The 16,238-nt window shown below is 35.0% G+C and overlaps 1 protein-coding gene across 2 annotated transcripts in view; it reads right to left on the bottom strand.

Moving 5' to 3' along the window:
* The window catches only part of ATP10B (ATPase phospholipid transporting 10B (putative)), a 205,594-nt gene extending 189,616 nt beyond the window's left edge, over window positions 1-15,978 (bottom strand). For both annotated transcript variants that reach the window (XM_061354086.1, XM_061354089.1), the window contains exon 1: window positions 15,891-15,978. The gene's annotated coding sequence lies outside the window, so the exon portion shown is untranslated. The remainder of the gene's footprint in view (window positions 1-15,890) is intronic.
* Between the last annotated feature and the right edge of the window lie 260 nt (window positions 15,979-16,238).

Below are 16,238 nucleotides of genomic sequence, written 5' to 3'. Positions count from 1 at the left end.
AAGTTCTAGAAAGAAACAGACCTATGTCTAGGTGGGGTTTGAGGGCTTTTTCAGGTTTGCTGTGGGGATATCCCCTTCTCTAAAGAATAAAATAAATTAATTGATCAACAGAAATGTTCACACACAGAATCCTTTACACTTTAGAGGCTATTCCATCAAAATCATACGGTATTCACACGGAATAAATACCAGGATGGCATCCTGACAGCACACCATTAATTTCTGCAACATTACTCTGCTGGTTGATAGGAAGGATTAAGAACAGCAAAACATTTAAGTTCTAAAAAATGAAGCAGAAAATTTAACAACAATTATATAACTAATAAACGTCCTTTTCAAATTGATACTGGCAATTGAATTATGTGCCAGGAGTTACACAAAATTCTGCTTTAGAAACCTGTTTCTAATGGTCATACCTTGAATAAGAGGAGGTTTCTGTACATGCAACTGCTGGTCTGTGCTTCAAAACTAAAAAATAGTTTCAAAGTCAGGGAACCTCAGAGTCTGTCAACACCTCACTTCATACCCCGCACCTCACCCACTCCCCTAAACCAGAATCTTGGATTCTATATATATATATATAGTGAAGCTTTACTCTCCCTGACACTTTAAACCGTGTCTGCTCCCTGCCGTGCAGTTCTACCTCACATTTGTATGGCCATGATGCTTTTCAACTGAGCTGATTCAGATCATTAACCCATAAGAAAATTCTCCAATTTGTTTTGCTGTCACAGTAAGCCTTGTCAGATCATGGCAAGGTCTGATGAATACCTGAGCTGGTGGAACAGGATGCTCAAGGTTTTGAAGAGATGACTGCCATAGTTTCAACCAAACAATTACAGGAAAGAACCATAAGCAAACAAAGTCAACAGATGTTTCTTATTATATCATGGCAGATTTGTCAATGTATCAAGGAAGAAAAAATTCTATTGCTTTTTAAATTGGTGCATATATATTCTATTTTATACACTAATATAATGAGACAATTCCACTGGTTTCAGAGAATTTACAGCCTCTAACAATCAATCTGGTTACAACTGTCTCATGGAGAAAAATAAGTAATAGAATTTTAGAAATAAAGAAAATAATTATGTCATTTCCTTAACATGTAGAGGAAGTATTCCAAGGGAAATTTGGTCAGAATAGAAACTCTATATTGTGACTGCAAGTTTAAACAGATGTTACCAAAATAGGTACTCAGAGTTCATAAACAGAGTCAAATCTGAGCACCAGAATCAATCCACAGTCATGTAATGACATTACAATTGGGTTAAAAGATGCCAGGTTTTATACATGGAAGTGGGAACTTTAGCTGAATTTTACATTTCAGGTAGTACAAAATATGGTTTTTGAATCTTTTACCATATTTGCCAGATAAACTCCTCAGAACTACTCAATAGACCACACAGTATTAATTCAACATCCAATCTGAAGAACAGTAATCTAGAATCATAACACTTTACCTGTGCAGTGCTAAATCCTCACAGTAGTCCCTTCATCAAATATAGAAAGTTTCTATCCTTCAGCAGTCTGCTTTTCCAAAATTAGCTATTAAAATACTATCCCTGTTAACTTCCAAAAGGCGACAAGAACTTAGAGATGAGGGGTAGCAAACACGGTATCTGAGGCATCTTCACATCATGATGAGTCTCATTTGATTATCTCTTATTGCCTGACAGAATAGCATGAAGAAAACCCCAGCCTACCAGTCATGCAGTTGTTTGCTTTATAGGCAGGTTTAATCAGACACAATCCCAATGATACCTTTCAGAATGTTATTTATATTGAATATTCCACAATTAGATCCTCCACATAATAGATCAAGAAACTCATTTAGAATTTGTAAATTGCTTCTGTCACCCCGACTAATTTATTTGGACAGGAAAGCCCTTTCAGTGTTAGTCTTCAACAGCAAAGTGGTTAAAACACATCACAGAAGCCCTTGGTGTAAAGTTTGTGCCATGACGCTGGATTGTATCACTGTACAGTTATCACTCAGCTCTGATATTTGTCATGGATCATTAACCAGGTGCTAAGGAGACAAATGGCAGCATTTGCCACTTGACAGCTTGCACTGTTTTTATATCAAGAGCTTATTTTATCAACAAAGTACAAATAGTTCTACCTTCTTGCTTCACATTCTGCAAGTTCATTGCAATTCTGTAAAGACATTAAAGTAAAAAGTTTTAGTAGAGAAGGAATTACTTCCTTATGCACAATTTTCTCAAAGTTTAAAACCCTAATGGCAATTTATCTGTTATATAAGCAATTTCCAAGTGTAATTTATTTTCTTTTAATCTCATATCTTCCATGTCACTGTACTGCTTTCCTGAAAGTTTGTATTTTACAGTACAGCCAAACCTTTTAAGGGAGAAGCCACTGCAAAATTCCAGTGGCTATTTTACTTCAAAGCATTGTATAATAAACACAGATCAATGTTATTTGCCAGGTCTTCTCATTTTGCACCCACAGCAAAGAAGTTAAACAGGAAGGAATATGGAAAATTAGACTGATTTTATGATGTTCTGAGGCGCTGTGTGCACTTGCAGTAACTTTACATGGCTGCACTCTCCTATCACAGTAAAAGAACACCATCCACTAAAGGGTATGAGAACTTACCTAAATCACTTGGGCATTTTACAACTGGGAAAGAGCTCATCTAAGTAGTTTAGGTATGCAATTTTTTTATACTTAAGAACATGACTGCTTTCAGATATACTTTTAAATATATTATGCTAGGAGACAAACATGTCTCCTCTCTCTTCAAGTAAATATGGCAAGGTTTAAAAAAACAGCCAAGCAAACCCCAAGTATTTCCTCATGATTATAGTTGCAAGCAGTTAGCCAAAGTAAACCAAAATACTTTTAAGCAGTTAATGGAATTGATTACTTAGAATCAGGAGACAGGAATTAATTACTAAGGTTCCAAATGTGAACATGATGGTAATAATTAACCATGTCAAGCAATAAATTTTTCTTCACACTACAGGTCCAATAAAATAAAGAATATTTAAAATTAAATCAAACTCTTAAGACATTTAGAATTCTGATTCTTCCAAAGGCCAGGCTATAACAATACAACATATGAAAGTAGATGGGTTAAGATCAATTTCAATTGCTTGAAATTTTAATTGTACTTCTTGGCTTACTGTATAACCACAGAAATAAAGAGGTGGCTTTGAATAATTGACTTGAGTTAGCCTACGCATTTGTAACAGGCTCAACAGCTTTCCTTTGGATAACCTCAGATTCCTTAGTTAAAAATAGATTTGTATACAGAAAAATATATATTTTTACAATGAAAAAATACCAGGTGAATATGGTCGCTAACAAGCTGAAATGTATTTTCAATTGAATTGTAAGAAGTCTTCTTAGAATAATGATCTATTCAATTAAGCCTGAAAATTAGCTTCTGTTTGAGCAAGGGTTAGTTATTAAAAGTTTAGGCACACAGGAGTTGCCCATTAGTTAGCAAAGATTGCCAATTTTTTAATGCATATTCTGCTGTTTTCTTTCTGTATTCCTTATGCTAAAAAATATATGAAACAGCAAGTAAATAGGAAGGCTGGCATAAATGTACCACAGTGAAATTAAAGTAAAAATGCTCCAGAATGATACAGTCCTGAAGTCAGACAGAAGGTGTGATTAACATATGAATACGTATGACGTATTAACGATGAATACACATGACACCTGTCTTTAGCTTTTCCCATATTTAAGTTAGAATTGGGTGCAACAGAAAGATTAAATATATTATTGCTAAACTTGAGGCCATGTGAACTTGGAAAGCGTTCTCACAAAGAAGCAACTCTCTCCCAGAAAGGGATCTGGCCTTCCTTCTTAATGAAGAGGGAACTGGAAATTTTATGTGATGATGTAAAGACTAACTTTGCATCTATAGAAAAGAAATTAATCTTTTATAAAATAAGAATTTTAGAAGATCCAAGCTCAGTTATAGAGTGTCAGAGAACCTAAAAGGCAAAAAATAATGACTTAACACAATTTAGAGCTCACAAGAATGGAAACTAAGTGCAAATGATTAAGAATCAAGCAAGACTGGCCTATGAAAGGTAATTAAGATCATTTCCAAAGATAAACTATTCTAATATCCTTACAATATCCTTACAAAAATATATATATATCTGATCCATATTATAGGCTTTGAAAGGTTAGGATGGCAGATGTAATCCTCTGAATGCAAGGAGTTCTAAAGGATGTTTCCTCCTTTTAAAGTGAGAAAAATAGATCAGTATTTTTCTCCTCCCTACATGTATATGCTATATAGCTCAGTATAGCAGAAATTTCTAGTTTAACTAAATATTACATGAAAAAGTATTTAATATTGTTCTGAACTTACCACCTACTACTTTATATGAGGACGCTTGCTCTTACCAGGAAAGGAAAAGTTTCTTCCTTCTCTGTCACAGTAATTTCTTCACTCTTTTTCTCATATTCTCAGTCATGCCCTTTAACACAGATCATTATGGCACTCAACCAAGACCTTTCTCTCCCATGATAACTGGTCATTAGTTTTTGCCCTGTGCTTCACCTTATTTATTCAATCATTTGTCCACTTGACTTCTCTGATCTCCTGACAGCCCAGCTAGAGGTTCTTTGGTGAGGGACTTCATAACACTCGAAACACAGCACTTCAGCTGGATCTTCCAAGTCCATTTCCTTGCTGTTAACGCAGAATGGAAACAGTTTTTCTTTTTTAGACTTTTCAGTTTCTGCTGGCTCTCTCTTTCTATTGTACTTAGCTCCATGTCCACTGATTCTACTTATTTGGCCAGTATGGACACCAGACTTCGTAAAATCTGGTTCCCAAGACACAGATCTCACACAGATTGCATGAAACACTAGCCACTCTTAGTCAGTCTCTCACACTTTTTCAGCAACAGGTTATATACTATTCAAGAGCTTAGCTGTATCTAGTCTTAATCTCTTTTCCAAGTTACAGATTAATACAACTTCAACACAACAACGTAGCTAGATGAATTTGTATTTACATTGTCAGGAACACAACAAGTACCAGAAAAATGTGACACTTAGGGTCCACTTGAATCAATAATAGATGGTCAAGAGCATAAAAACCAAGGCAATAAAAGAATGATTCATCTCTGGTATAATGTCTCTGTGCATTGATGGCTGCAGTAATTCCCAAGATGAAAGGTGCATTCAGATCATGATTTTATAGCCACAGGTGAACTTGCACAAATTTGCCTAAGCTCTCTTGAATTTTCTATTTTGTCTGACAGAATATAATTTGCATTGGGTTCTACAATAGGATCATGCATTGTATTAAAAAAACCCCAAACAACACATGGTTTTAGGATTCTGGCTGCTAAATGACACCCTATGAAATTAATGGAAGGAATAATGAATAATCTTTGTCCCATTCATCTTCCCCACAACAGTAATATTTTATAGAAAATGCAGGCATGAAAGTCTAATTTTCCACCCCCTCCTTTTGTGGAGATACTGAAGAAGAGTGAAAACAATTTACACCTGCTTGCATTAATATGACACTGTACAAGGAATTTCACAATGAAAAATAACATTCTAGATAAGGAGATAAGAATTTGCAGGTTTACACTAATAAGAATTAACCAAAACTTTTAAAACCATGTTGATGTAAGTTACAACTTTTCCCACATCAATATACTTATACACGTCTATTGTTTGTATTTCTTTAAGGTCGTATAACAGTAAGTTGTTCAAATCCACAATTAAGATTAATGAATTCTGAGGGGTAGAATACACATGTATAATAAAGAGATTTCAAAGAATGGAATAGTTTTCTTTCCTAGCACACAAGCTTTTCCTTTTCAATATTTCAAAGATTTTGACTTAGTTCAATAAATATAACAAGGGTGTTTGCAGTGAGACTGTATGAAAAAAGAAAGTTTTACTAATATGATGAATACAAGATATCAAAACCAATACACAGGATTTTCTGGAATGCTAAAAATTTATTCATGTTCTAAAATACACAAGCCTATTTATATGTTTAGAGAAAAAGACTAGAAAAAGCCTATTAGCATGCAGCATGGCCATCCAATGATTTTTGTATCATAAGTAATTACTGTTATCAGACTTGGCATTCAAGACAATCAGATAGGCTCCAATAAGATTGCTATTATCAGGCAGAAGAAATCTGATAATTTAGATGTTGGATTATCGTATATAAACATAAGAAGCCTTCCACAGTGTTATCTCCTTCAGAGGTCCAGTTCTAGAACAATTTGTCCAAATGAAAAACTTCCTATAGTTGTACCTCATTACCTAAAGATCTGTGAGTTTCTGTGAACTTAAAATAATAGTGCTTATTGACCGGAGATCATACAAATTCTCTCATTTACTGCATATAATGATGAACAAATAGCAAAGAAACTCCTGGAAAAAAAAGCCTTAAAAGAACGAAGCTAAGTGCCTAGCTTTAAGCACACAGCTTAGAAAGATGTAGGTTTAATGATTAGTTTTTACAAGTTGTTGTAATATACTTAACTGATCATATCCAATACAAAATAATCCTTTCAGTATTTCTGGATTGCTTTATGTAGACTGCTAACACAAAATGATTTTTGAATAGCCAGATGAACCTAATTCTTCCTAACATTAGTAAGGAAACACATGTAAGGTGGAGATAGCTTTAAAGTACAACGTGCTTTAAAGTGCTTCAGTGCTTTGCCAACTAAAGCCACTGTCTTTCAGAGTTAAGGTCTCTTATGACATTTTTAGAATCATTACTGTTTTCATATACAGTGCAAAGGAATATGAACTGTTTAAAGCCAAATATACTTTTGCTTTTTATATCTCATTTTATTTCTCAGTGTTGTCTTTGCAGCTCTCATGTAAAGATTCTGAAAAAACTAATCGTCCTTGGTATTTGTTATCATAAAGCAAACTCTACTGACCAAAACAGGCTTATGTAGCTAGCAACAGCATCTTTTGAAACCTTTCTGAAGGGAAATCTGTAGTATCTGGAAGGAAAAGATGTCTAATTTTAGGAAAAAAACCCCACTTTTAGATGACCTGTAAAATACCAAACCAAAACACTGAAATGACTTTTAAACTATTCAATCATATCTTCGGTTTTCTACAGGTAAAGTTAAAATAAAAACTTAGCTTTCACTTCAAACTTAAAGTATTTTTAAGAAGGAAAAACATTCTGACTATTCAAAAAGAAAGAAAAATCTGGTTTGTATACTTTAATATGGCACTTCAGTGAGGGCTCTCAAAAAGTATATTAATAAGAGTCACCATGGAAAAATTTAAGTTAATATCCCTGAGAAGCAAATAATTTTCAGTGTTTATGTTCAGTAAAAGCAGTCATATTGTGAGATGAAAGTCTACAGGTAATAGCAGACAGAAAATTCGGCATCTGTTTGCAATGTAATATGCCTCCAAAAACAGGCAAAACCAATTATTTCAAACTGCCTACCACAAATCAAAGAGTATTTCCTTAAATAACTGCAGAAGTCTTGGGCAATATGTGATAAGACAGACATGAAAAAACTAGAGGGAGTTTAGAGGAAAAAGCAGATAAATCCGGAAAAGCACCCGTTTTTTGTTTTAAGAGGATTAAAGGAAGTTAAAAAATAATAAAAAAACCCCCAAAACAACAACAACAAAAAAAACCAACACAAGCAACTTGTTTGGGTAAGCGATGACTAAGAATGAATAATATATCAGGCATAACATATCTTTAGGCTATTAACTTCCAAGTGGGAATGGATTACTTAATGTGGCTCACAAAGCATAGCTAGAAACAGCAGCATTACATTATGACAATCAAAATGCAGGCTATATATAGAGAAAAGCTTACTGACAGGAAAATATGCTACTTCCCAAGAGAAGCAATAGGAATTAAATACCAAGAAATTCTAAGACTGTTTAACTCCATTGCATTAAAAATAATATTACATAAGAGATTCACCTGAGGGTACATATGTACCAAAATCATACTAACTGACTAAAATACAACAGGCTCCAATAGAAAGATATCCTGTTCCCAATTGTTTTGCTTGTTAAAGTACTTGGGAAGGGAGCACTCCCAGGACCACTTTACAGACACAAATGTTTCCCCAACACACACGATCCTAAAGCCAGTAATAATTCAGCAGTCAAATTTGGAAGGGGCACCTGGATATTTTCTGGTCCAACCTTCTATTAAAAGCAAGGTCACTGCGTATCAAATTCATCTTATGTCCTGTCACATCCACTGAAGTTCTGAGTATATTCAAGGATGGAGATTCCACCACCTCTTTTGCCAGTTACTTTCAGTTCCTCACTGCTATCACAATTAATTACTTTTTCCCCAATATCTAACCAGAATTTCACATGTTGGAACGTGTCTCCCTTACCTCTTTTTGAGAGTGTAGAGTGAAAGGACAAGAATCTTATTTTCCTCCTCCATAAGTTCCCTTTAAGTAGCTGAAGATGGGAACTGCACAGCCTTTCTATTTCAAAGACAGATAACCCCAGATCAAAATCTCATTGCACAAGATGTGTCCTCAAAGGACTCTAATCCCTTATTTGCAATCAAGCTCCCAATTGTCCATGCACATGAAATGAGGAAGATCCTCTTCCAGAATACAGACAGTTCCCCAGTACCCTTTTCCTCCTCCCCAAAAAGACATAGATTTCTACATTTCTACTCACAACAGGAAGAAAACTACACCATTATGAAAGTAAAAATACCTTCAGCTTAGAAACTTAAAAGCTTTAATTCAAGAATTATTTCAACAACCATTCTGACAGAATCCAGTGATTAAAATAATCCAGTTAAGGGCCCACATACTCAGATGTTCTGCAAGTATTTAGCAAATTGAAAGAGGCAGTAGTAGATGTCAAATTAGTACATTATGAACTTACTATTGAATTTAATATTTTGGCCTGCTGAATGCATTGTTAAGACAAGCTAATTGCACAGCTACCAGAGGATAACAGGATAAGGTTAACATGGGATCCTATGGAGGTATTTATTTATTCCAGTAGAGTAATTTTACACTAATAATGTGGTGACTACATGGTAATGTATTTTATTTCATAATAATACTGAATGAAAGACTCCACTAAATCTAGCATGAGCAATCAAGATCCAACAGCATTTTTCTGGAACATTTTTCCACCAACTTCATATTTCATCCATACACATAGAATCACTTGTACACAATTCAGTGAATTATAAACAAATTCCCTTCTTTGCAACCACCTGGAATTTCAGGAAGAGCAGCGGGTGTACTGACATTTTCCTATTAGCTTTTGAACAAAAGTGATTTTGCTTTTAGGTTTGATCAGAATGAACTTGGCATCAATTCTTCATGTCTCACCTGGTTCGAAGACACGCTGGATGATTGTGGTTTATCACAGAAATCACCCATTTTTGACTGTTTGCTTCCTTAATTGGCTGCCCCTGTGCAATATGGTCAGATGTGTAACAAGAACTACACTGCTTTTTTCAGGAAGAAAAATACATTCTTTTTCTATTAATAGATGATGTGGTCAAACAACAGAAACAGACAAGCAGATGATCGAACAAAAGATGTAGAAGAGTAATTTTGTTATGCAGTATTTGGAAGTGTGAAGAACAGAAGGCCTCTGATTTTCTTGTAAAGAATGAGGATAACCTACAGAGAACCCTGGGTAACTGACCTATATGGTAACCTCTGAAAAAAAATCCAACCCAAGACAACCACCATAATTTGTAATTTTATTGAATGAATTATTTGTTTGGTTTTTTTCTTTATTAAAGCCTTCTGATCAAATACCACCTAATGCTGAAAACAAATATCAACAGTGATTATCTCTCCTATGAAGAGTTATTGAAAATATTTAAGCCATCCAAAATATTTAAGCCATATCTATTAAGAGATCCCAAGTCTCTGTAACTGATTTAATTTAAAAAATAACACTGTTTGGTATTTTTATATATGTTTTGAAGATATAGTTAATCAGGTCTTTGAAAAAAGCATCCTAGTGGTTTTCTTTCCTTTTCTTAAGTGAATTGCATGCTATTTAAATTAGTTTAATTATTAGCTGGAGCTCTTTTTTCATGCCACCTTCACAGACAAAGATACAAAGCTTCTTTTTTTTTTTCCCAAATAACAGAGAGAACATTTGCTCTAAAAATATAATTCTGAAATTCTCTTTAGGGGCCAATGTTCATCACTACGTATCTTTTCCATAGAGCAGTCACAATGGTGCACAGGGACATCAGTGAATCTTTACTAAACTGGCTGGAACAACAAGAAAAGTGGTTATTTATGTTAACTTCACTTATCTGATTATTAGATTATATGCAGTGAGAAGAGATTGGCTGCTGGAAGCAGGAAGAGAGGGATGGTGGTAATGGAAAGGAAATCAGAACCAAAACCCTGCTGTTTTAGATGCAGTCAGGGGAGTGGAAACTGGCTTCACTAGAGATACAGATAATAACTACTTCTTGCAAAAACTCACTCAGACTATTCAACATCACTAGTATTGTGCAGAATAAGTACTTCAGTGCCTTTAGTGAATACTTGGTTTCTCAAGGAAGCTTCATGATTGTAATCCTTTTGGGAACATTTATTCAGCAATAATTACTGAATTGCATCATTACTTTCTTACTGGTTTAAAAATGCAATGCAAGAAGGCACATGCATAGTGTAAAAACAAACCACTACTGGAGTGACAAACCTTTTGAACAACCCCATATATAGATAAAAATCTCCACAACTCAAATGGTGAAGCATCGAATTTTTGATACAGATCATGATATTTTAGTTTGCACATTTTTCCTCAAGCAGACTTAGCCTTCATTTGCCATCTTATTAATACACTGCTGCCATCCACGGGGCATTTTAACTGAAATAGCCTAGATTAAGGAAAATGATCAGGAGAAAAACATATCCCAAAACATCAGTTCACATCTATACCTTTACACTTTTATTTTTAAATTGGCCCTTTTAAAAAATGTATTTATCATTGCCATGACAATATTTTAAGCAGAGGTTATTTGTAGATGATGTAAGTCACACAATATCTTACGTGGTGGTGTCATTATTTTGTATTACTGTGTGTTACTGGTACGTAACTGGAATCTGTGTCACTGTAACTCAAAAAATATCGTGTTGGCATGCAGTGTTTTACTTCAGGTCTTATTACACTTGCACTGAGCGAGAAAACACTCACCATTAAAGAACTATCTTTTCTCTACTACCTGACAGGAGCCATTGAAGTTAATTAAACGCCAAGAGTCACAATGGGTGTTGAATTTGACAGTTTACTTTTCAGATCCCTACAGATCAACTGGTAAGCTTACCATCTTTGAACTTAACATTTAACATTTTACATCTTTGAATTTTAACCTTCCATTTCATCAGACAAGCATCCCGTAAAGCTTGCAATAAATATGTCTTATTTTGAGTTCACATATCTGGATGCCTGCTCAAAAAGGAGTGTGTGCTTTGTTCCTAAATGCTATTTTTAAAAAAGTATATATAAAAACACAAATTCATTTTTGAACAATACTATGAATAGAGGCTAGAAAAGGTCTAGTGCAATAGAATAGAAATATATTGGTTGTCATGGTGAATAAAGCTGTGTAGTAAACTAAACATGTTTCATTTTGTTTAAACTGTTATTCAGATATCCATAAAAAAATGTTTTCTTGTTTGGAAGAAAAATATGAGTAGACCACAAAATATTTATTTTGTTGACGTGAGTACATATATAATGTAAATATCTTTTATTTTCAGGAAAAATATCTTTTTAATATTAAGACAAACTGAGGTAGAACACCACCAAAAACCCCTGCTGGATCAGTAAGTTAACTAAAGCTAAATAAAGCACACAGTGTCTCATATATCCTAGGTAACATTAAGCCTGGAGCCATAATAGCTTGCCATTCAAGTTCTGAGTAGAAATCGTCAAGTGAACCATTTGTCTGATAGCAGTGTTTCAAAAGATCTGTCTATTAGAAGAAAATACCATTTTCTTTTCCAGTTATCTGATTTATATATTAATTTACAGAAGATAATCTAGGATGAGTGACACTTACATAAGCAGAAAGATACATCACATAAGTTCATTCTATATGCTCATAGGAGAGGTAAAGTTTTTTTAAAGTCTTGATTTTATGCTAAGATGGCTTTTACTGCAATTCTTATCTCTACCTTTTAGTACAGGATGTGCAACAAGAGAAATATTTCAGTCATTTCTAAATACCAAACTACTTTTTAAAGCACTTCAGTGCTACAAGAATATAACAGAATCAAAGAACGGTTTGGGCTGGAAAGGACCTTAAAGATCACCTAGTTCTACCTCCCTGCCATTGGCAGAGACACCTTCCACTAGACCAGGTATTTCAACAACCTGTCCAACCTGGCCTTAAAGCACTTGAATATTTTACGTTCTTCAGAGTTTTGCAGTTCAACTTTATGCTTTGTGGTCAGCAATACCTACAGCACAAATTTCTTTCCCTCATTTTTTGTCCAGCTACTACTGCCCAGACAGGAGTGTATCAGAGACAGCGACATGCTAAGTGTATTTAGCAAAATACAGAACGTTGTCAAATATTTACTTAGGTATTCTATAAGTAGAATATGCCACCATATGACAGGCATAATATTGATACAAACTTTATTTAATGCTCTAACCAGACCTTGACTTTATAAGAATATTAATTCACTTAAATTCACATTTGGGTAGTTACTCTAGCCATAGTGAAAACTCCAGCTCCTAGTGAAAAACCATGCCTTGCAAATGACAGAATAAAAAATTTTAGTCTGTGTTTCATGTAAGACTTTGGATCATAGGAAATAATTATAAATGAATGACTCCAAAAATGTCTAGAAAGAAAGAGAACAATATTTTGAACAAACAACCCCCATTATCTGGCAATATTAATTATAAGCAATGTTGTAGGAGTGCACTAAGATAGAAAAGCAAAATCACCCAATCTTATTTAGGAAGAAACAGATGTAAATGTTAGTCTGCTCACAGCATGGCAGAACCTGAGAAGACACCTCCTGTAAATGTTATCCAGGTCCCATTATATTGCTTTGCTTCTGACATCTGTACTACAGTTCCCTTCCATACTGCTAAGGGTGAGACTGTATTTTTTCCTCTGATCTTACCCTCCTTGGATTAGATTTTAAAAGCATGTGCAGAAGTACTGAGCAATACTAGCAAGGAGCAAAGCTGTTACAAAACCAGACCACAAACAGGAGATGTGCAGGTCCTTGTCCAGTGAAGTTTGCAAAGTTAGGTAGCAAAAGTAACTTAATTGGTTGAAGAAACTTTTAACCATAAAACCAGAAATATGAGAAACAGCAGTCAGATGATCAACCAGAAAGGAGAAAATAACACCACTTCAGCAAACAGTTTTATGCAGAGGATATAATGAAAGCAATCATGTCATGAGCAAGAAGTAGGAATTACAGCTAAATCCAAGAGTAACACTAGGAGTCTACGATGTTTCTCCCTCCAAGTTCTGCAGATTCAGCCCCGTGATATTGGATTATAACATCTTTCTAATATATTTAAATTCCTTTCCTCAAAAACCCCAAACCAAGAAAACCCACAAAACCACCCATCAAAATGCAAACAACGAAAACCCATAGCAACAAAGAAAACCCAAACCAGAGATTCCTTTGCCTCCACCACATGCTTAATGCCCCTTTAAGAAGAAAGAACCACTCAAAATGCCTGGGAAACATTTTTCAATGAAATGTTGCATTCTTGACATGAAAGAGGCCATGACTAACTTTTGTACTATGAGAAATTTTCTCAGCCCCTCCCCCCCTTTTTTTTTCTTAAATTGCTAAGATTTTCAAGCAGGCTAAGAGCTAAAGAATTCCAAGCTATCATCTTATAGCATGAGCACATGAAGGAAACAGTTAAGATTTCTGTGATGTTTTGGATGATTTGTTTGAAGCATTAAGTTAGATTCATGCTTACTGTCTTGCATCATCCCAGTGGCTTCTGAAGCACTGGTAGTAGAAGGGAGAAATAGGAAAGAAAAAAATCTTATTTTATAACAAAGTAGGTAAAACATAGATACATGTTGGATGTAAAAGACAAAGCAACGATCTCATGGTAGTTTCTGATCTTCACATCATTCTGAACTGTTGGCAAAGAGGCTGCTGAACAGACACACTACCATTGCACCTATTCCTCAAGGCAGCACTGGAGGACCTCACTGGATTCTCACATATTCTGCTCACAGAGTAATGGCAGTTACACACAAATAAGGAAGACATTCAGAATTTCCAGTCCAGCACCACAACTTAAAGAGTCTGTCTATGAGTTACTAAAATACCATTCTGCTCCTACCCTAATTTCCTTTGGTAGGAAAAGTAAAAACAAACAAACAAAAAAGCAGATTCATTCTGAATATTCCAAATATGTGTCTTTATATTTGCATGTTCTAAATTTAAGAACTATTTTAAGCAATCTAAAGCAATGACAGAGAGAATGAAAACCTTTAAGGTGCTATTTTTTTTTTCCAGTTACACTAAGTTTCAAAAGAAAGTAGCGTTTGTTTCCAGGTATAAAGCAGAGAAACAGTTTCTTGCAGGGTGATGGTTTGACTCCCCAGTCCCCAGATATTTGATTTCTAACTGTTATTTAAAAAGGGGGGTCAGGGGGGCCGAGGGGAAGTCTCACATGTAGAGCTTTTTTATTTTTTGTAGGTAAGTATTTAAAAGTCAATTATGTCATACTGTCTCCCATCAGTTACACTTAGTGCAAAAACATTCTTAACACATGCTGACCTCTTTTAAGAAGCAGTGTTTGAGTCAAAGTGCTTTTCTCAGCCCTGCTGAGGGAAGGCTGTTTCTGAGAAATTATCATTTTCGTAATCCCATAATCCTACCAAATGGGAAGACATCACTTAACAGGTTATGAGCAAAGCTTATTGATACACAGCATGCTCCGGCCACCTTCAACCATAGTTTAGAAACTGCAGAACTGAGAGGAATAAAGCTGCTGTACAACCTTGACAACCGATACACATTAACATACACTCTTCTACAGAGCATTTTTCAGTGATGAGGTAATGTTTTTCACATCTAGCGCAGAGACTGACCTAGCCTAAACTCTAGTAAAGACAGAGAAACTTTGACAGCGCATATTCAGAACTCTTTTTTTTTTTCCAATAATAGGATTCTATGCTCTGTACCAAAAAATTTCAGCTCCTGTACAGTATACAGGACATATATAAATAAGATAACTAGATTAGACACTTGAAGGCACAATGCTTAAGGATAACAGATTAGATAACCAAGAATTCTGCTCTGCAGGATCTCTTGCTATTCAGCAGACAATTGTGTTTTCTTCCTCAGAAACAAACCACTATTCTGCCCACGAGATAATTTACAGCTTCTGCTGTTAAGTCACCAATGTAACTGCTAGCAAAGACTGAAGAGCATCTTTAAGAACAGATGCCATGTTATGGAAAAGAATTCAGCAAAGAGTTCAAAGCAAGCTAGTTTGACAAGTTTATGTATTATCTGTGGAAGCAGGAGATGTGCCAAAACAATGTGAAATCATTTAAAAGTAAATTAGAATTAAAGTTTATTGAACTGAAAGTTATTTGAACAAAATAGGATAGTAAGGATGACAGCACTCTCAGAGAGTATAGTGTTGAGGGCGGAATTGCACAAGTTCTGTGAAGGAAGATTTTGAATCTTATTGATGCTTTGTTGGATGCCTCAGCTTCTACCTTCCCTAGAACACTACTACTTTAACAGCTTTAGCTCTATGTCACATGCAGCTGGCACCAACCTACAGTTTGATATAAGCAAGATGCTCAGAACAATACTTCTAAATAAAGCAGAAAAAAACCACCCAATTAATAACCAGTACCAAACATTCTCAAAAAAACTTTACTTAAGTTCTCTTACCCCTCCAGCAGATGAAGTGACTTCCAGGAAGGCAAACCGGACTACATACAGCTTTTGTTAAGCAAGACTTTCTCCTCTTTTTCTTTTTAATACAAAATCACCTTCAGCTTTTTGGCTTTGTTTCTTTCTCTACTGCTCCTCCTGAGTGCTCTAGATCAAATGAAACTTTTTTTTTGGCTTGTTTTCTAAAGAGCCTAGCATCCTCTCACGTCTTATTAAGGAGAAACTAATGTTTAACTGGAGCCACCTGCTTGATTTCTCCCTCTGAGCTTTCCTCTGATACAATTCAGGTGTGTGAAACCCAATGCAAAAGACTTTCAGGTTGGAATATCCATTGTTATTGCAACA

This window comes from Neopsephotus bourkii, unplaced genomic scaffold (assembly GCF_033783945.1).
Source record: "Neopsephotus bourkii isolate Nb327-2 ecotype Australia unplaced genomic scaffold, CSIRO-AGI_Nbou_v1 NB_716, whole genome shotgun sequence".
In the NCBI taxonomy this organism is placed as follows: domain Eukaryota; kingdom Metazoa; phylum Chordata; class Aves; order Psittaciformes; family Psittacidae; genus Neopsephotus; species Neopsephotus bourkii.
The sequence above is the reverse complement of the archived record's forward strand: the minus strand, read 5'-3'. Positions and strand labels throughout refer to the sequence as shown.